This window comes from Apteryx rowi, unplaced genomic scaffold (genome assembly GCF_003343035.1).
Source record: "Apteryx rowi isolate R43461 unplaced genomic scaffold, aptRow1 scaffold_2, whole genome shotgun sequence".
NCBI classification, from domain to species: domain Eukaryota; kingdom Metazoa; phylum Chordata; class Aves; order Apterygiformes; family Apterygidae; genus Apteryx; species Apteryx rowi.
The window spans coordinates 6,699,529-6,705,369 of record NW_020448307.1 but is presented as its reverse complement, the minus strand read 5'-3'; positions in this window follow the sequence as shown (position 1 = coordinate 6,705,369).

The following is a 5,841-nucleotide window of genomic DNA, read 5'->3' as shown; positions in this document are numbered from 1 at the left end:
GTGTGGATTCCTTGCGTGACCGACACGTGACCAGATAACAAAACGCAGGTGTCTTCCATCACTACACAAGGGGTGTCCAACACAAGCAGTGTCCGATCATATGATTCAACGCACATGCAGGCTCTACATGACTGGGACATAAGACCAAGACGCAGGGGTGGACACATGCCCTGTCACATGACAGGGCTTCCACCAGGCTCCTAAAAACAGACAGCATGGGATAGGCTACAGGAATTATTCTGATAAGCTAGAGTCAAACTCTGCCTTAAACCCATCAGTTTTACCACAACATGCATCTATATTGCAGTCTTGCTGCACAGGCAAGTTGTCAGATTTCATAAAAACTGGCCACAAACTAACACAGAAGCCAAAGAACAAGAAATAGAAAAGCTGGAGATCAAGTTTTAAATCTTTCCCTATTAGTAAATTCACTGGCAGAGTTCAAAATTCAGAATCCAGCATTCTCTTGCAGTGCTCTTACTGCGCTGGAAGAAGAGGGGAAAGGGTCCCTTTGATCAAGAGTTCACTTATTACCACTAACAGTGGCACAAAGTCGTTCCGCTTTTTTAAAAAGAGGAAAAGATTACTCCAGAAGTCAAAAACCATAAACCTCAAATACACAATACTTTGAAATGTTGTTGGTTCAGATGATTATCTGAAAGTAATTTAATGTGTTAGAACTTAACAAGCATGAAATATTATTTCATGTTATTTTCTTGAAAGCATGAAGTCTTTCAAACTGTAGTATTTTAAACAACTGAAGACAGTTGACTCAAACTACATTTCTAAAAATCCAATAACTTGGTATAGTTTAAAGCCGATAATTGAAGGCAGAAAATAATTGTAGAAACTGCACATAAGTTCAATTTTTGCAGAAAAATCTCTAGTAAAATTATGGAAACAAAGCTTTTTAAAGACTGTCTTTTATACTACATCTTTTAGGCTTTGTAATTTTTTGTTGTTGTTCTTAAAGTATCTGTTAAAGAAGTTAAAATTTAGTAGACCTTTAAATTTTTGCATTTTATTTGAACTAAGTTCACCATTCCAGGCTTAGAACCAAGTTATGTCTACAAGGATTTGTTGTGAAATATCACCAAGAGAAACGTAATGCTGATCATTTTCAAAGGAACAAATGCTGTACTAATCTCCAAATATAATAATAAAAATCTAGTTCCAGTTATGTCTTCCAGCTTAGATACCTGGAAGGGGAAACTAAAATAGAATATATCGTTTTTTCTTCAGTGGACGTGCTAGTGTTCTAGAAGAGGAAAGCTCCCACGGAGCAAAGCTCCTAACAGCAGGCCCTGTACACACACGGTTAGACTCTCCTCTCCTGCCTGGCCAAGGACAAGCACAAAGACGACAACCTCTCGAGCAGGAACAACAATGCGAATATCAGGAATCACAATATATTCATATTGGATAGGAATCATGACATTTGGCCTGCATGACACACTAAGAACTCTCCGTTTACTGAGCACCTATATACAGCTTCCAAAGTCGTGCTCTCCTTGCAAGGAAAGCATTTTATTACCAACTGCGTTCCTGCATTCCAGCATGTTGTCAGAACCAAACTGCTGGACTAATTTTAATTTCGACTTTTACTTTTATTCCAGAAGACTTTTGTATTTGGGTGACTGCCTGCTGGAGTGAAGAAGGGCTGTGGATATGCATGTCTATAAATATCCCAGCCTGCATTAGTCACAAGGGGCAGCTTCTGCTACAGGAATTGTTCTGCTGAATCAAAAAAGAAAAAAGAAAAAAAAAGCTGTGCCTTCAGCTGCAATGCCGGATCCTCCACCTCACTTGAACTTGAAAAGCAGCAGCAGAGCAGTCACTCCCAGATCTTTACAGTTTAGGAAACATCACTGCCTATCTAACTAATCTAGTAAGGGAAATGTTTCAAACATGCAACAATACCTCACACAGAATTAAAAGGAGACAAAGAAAAACCTGTCTGAGTTGTTGGGCAACAAACTCTCAGACTTGTCAGCAAAAACAAACAATGGTGGCAAGACTACAACCGTACTGCAGTTATGTATAAATAATGTGGAAATAATTTGCTATTTTTGTGGTAAAACATAATTTCACAATTTAACACCCATGTACCACAGCTTGCACAAAAATCAGATCTTCTGAACTGTTAGCGTACCAATCTGAGTATTTTTAGCAGAACGTTTTTGGTGCTTGTCCTTACAATCCAGGCAACATTTCCTTAAATTTATTCCTTAGCATTTTTAAACCAAGACACGCATTTCTCCACTTTCCTCAGACTTAAACTCATTTTTAAACCGTTTACTTGGTGCCTTTGCTCAGCTAAGGTTAACTTAGCACTTAGCTGTTTTCACTATAAAGACTTCTAGCACTCCCAAGTAAATCCCGGGTTACTAACGCTCTTCAGATTTAACACAAAGCATTCCCAAGACAGGCCACTGACTAGATCTTCTCTGCCTGTTCCAGAAATAGTTTGTGGTTTTGTGGCAGTCCTAGACAAAGCAAACCATCTACACAACAACTGTTCACAGGTGAAAAAAATAGTAAGAAACAACGAGCAGCTCTCCTAGCAAGAGACCACATCACAAAACGAGCAGTGAGGGCGAAGATCCAGATCTTAACACTCTGCTCATTCATGTGCCAAGAAAATACTTTCTGCTCAGCTCAGGAGGAGACTACATTACAATCTATCCAGAGAAACAGAAGAAAGCCCACCTTTCTGGTGTACAGAATTTAAACTAGCAAAGTATGAAAACAAGCTTTCTCAAAACAGAAACTGGCAAAGAGGAGAAAATGTGCTAGACGACGAGTCCTTTCTCTTTCCAACTTCTGTTTCTCAAAAACGTAAGATTAGAACACGGGAAAAAACATAATACTAAACATCATCTGCTTTGAACATAGTCATAATAATGTCATCTTAAACAGAAACATGAAGCATATTTCAGTTTTTCCATTTTCCATTAAATAATGGCCTCAAGTTCTTTGGTTTTGTTTTTTAAAAGAGGAAGCTGAAGATTTTTTTATTTTTTCCCATCAAATGAAGGGCAGGATTACATGGTGCACCAACCATCCAGAGGTACTTCTGTACCAACACTTGTATTTTCTTGGGTTCTATGCACTCAAATTCTAGCACTACTGAGCAAGAAAACACAGGATGAAGCTGTCTCTTCTGTTTGTAACTCTAATCCATCCAGTTGCAGGATTTAAAAGAGAAAAGACTACTGGAAGAAAAATTTGATTTGGGCCATGTGAAAAATCATAAAATATGCTATAAAGGAAGTGGTGGTGCTCATCCTGTTCCCCCAGCCCTTCTGAAGCTGCCAAGTGGAGCATCTGGGAGTGCATACACTGCGCACACTTGCGGCAAGTGCAGCTTCGGGGCCTTCTGCTGCAAGCCATCAGATGCTAGATAATTTGGCAGCTCACATATCCTTATTTACATGAGCTGCTTTCTCTTCGAAAGACCAAAATAAACGCTTCGTTAGCTTTCAATACAGAGCACTAGCTTATAAGAAGATTCATACGGAGCTTTATGGAAAACTCTTGCTCATAACAGCAGCAATAGTGCTGTTATAATAGTACTACTGATATAATGCATGTTTAATTGTCCTAGTAGCATTCTTTTGAAAGGAATGTGTCCAGGATATTTTAAAAACAAGATAGTTTTGGTGGTAATCCAAAAGCTTACTGAACACTGTAAACCATACCCACGTCCTTTCCCTACACAGCCCGTGCTTCGTCTTGATAACAGTTACACGATTGCTAGTGGTAAAACATCAACTTCTAGCTTAGAGAGGAACCCTTTATGCTAAAGGCATGTAATTAGCAGCAGAGTTTTCTTGTTGTTATGTTACATTTTTTTTCAAAACTTGAATTACTAAATAAACCAACTTTATACCCTAGTAACGAGATGATGAATCAGCAGCTGCAATTAAGCTTACAGTCATGTATCCTAGGAAGGAAACAGCAGGCCAGCACGAGGAAGAGTCATTCATACACTAAAACCCTCTTCTGTTGTGTAAATTGGCCGCTGGCAGCAGCTTCCTGCACAAGAAGGGCTTCCCCAGATGTGCACTGTATTTCAAAACCACATTGCTGTTGAGAGTCCTCATTATAATGGATGCTAATTAAATCAAATCCACATCCAGAGCAATTTGAAAGAAATGCCACCAATGAATCAGAGGCATCTTTCTTTTAGAGAATCAATCAATACGAAGAAGCATGATGGCAGTTTAAGCAACAGGATTTGACATGTTAAAGAGCTCTGCGCGTGTGTAACAGAAATACACATTATTAACGGTTAGAGTCCCATACACAAAAAAAAACCTTAGAGCCCGGAAAGGAAGCAAACAGAAATCCCATCAAGTCTTTGGATAACAAAACGTGAGTTTGAGTCATCTGAGTTCTGACACAAATTTACATTCAAGATCAGCCTACTAAACAACAGCTACCCGAAAAGTTTTACAGAATCACTGTACACTCTTCCTCCCAGATTTTTCTTTATCTATCATATGAGTGCTCTAACTTTATCCCCAGGATTTTAGTCTTCAGAAAAATCTGTATGTCCTAGATTCTCCTAAGTATGTTACCAAGAATAGAAACAATTCAGCCAAACACCACTTCCATTTCATGTTGCATGTATTATAAACCACATGCACGCCTGTCTAGTGCTAGTTCCATTAAAGCTGACAGCGTGCCCATGTCATGTACCATACAACAGCATACAGTAAGTTCTATACTGATGCTATTTTCAAATCTGCAGCTAAGCGAGGTCCAAGACGGCAGAGAATCACAGCCTCCCTTCTTCTGTTCTACTTTGATCATGCTCAAAAACTCCAACACACAGACCATCATAAAAGCATGATCTGACATATATGTTAACTTGAAAATGTGTCATATCGATGCCAGCATCACATTTTAAAGGCATATGAAGAAACATGGTGGCAGTTTAAGCAACAGGATTTGACACGTTAAAGAGCTCTGTGCGTGCATAACAAAAATACACATTATTAACAGTTAGAGCCCCATACACAAAAAAACTTAGAGCCCAGAAAGGAAAAAACAACAAAACAACAGCACTGCATCATTTTCATGCAGGTCACCACGCAGAAATACCCGTTTTTGTGAAAGACACTGGGTAACCTTTAAGGGGTTATCCTACTAACCTACATTACCGACACATTAGTACAGCACAGTATATTTAAAGGGCTCTTACTCCAAGTTAAGCAATAGCTATCTTGATACACAAACACGGCTGTATGAATACATCCTGACAACCAGAAATGCTAGAGAAGCCAGAGAAACATTAAGACTTTGAGTTAAGCCAGTTTTTTAATGGGTGGAACGGGATTCCCGTAGCGTTCACACCCACTAGAGCGGCAAATAAGCAGCTGCCTTTCCAACACCACTTCACTAAAATTCTTTCCAATATGCAGCAGAATTAATGGAAACATTATTTTAAAAAAGAAGAAAAAAAAAAAGAAATTCACCTTCAGTAAGAAACGTGTCCTTACAAAGCGACCCCACCAAACACCCACCGCCTAAACTAAGGCATAAACAAAACAGAAAATCCCCATAGGCCTCACAGTACTAATGTTCCCCCGACAGCTTCTCCGGAGACAGTTTGGGTGAAATAGCTGGAACTCGGCAGGCTGCACAGGCCGTAGCAGCCGCAAAGAGACGTGCAAGCTCCCCCTGCTTCCTCCTCGACAGACCGTTCTCCGCTCGCTCCCCCAGCGCGCAGGGATGACAGCAGAGAGCACAGAGCAGCCCGCCCGGGCGGCCCCGGCACGGGGCCCCGCCGCCCCGCTGCTCGCCCCCGCCGCCGGGCGGTGGCAGCCCCGCGCC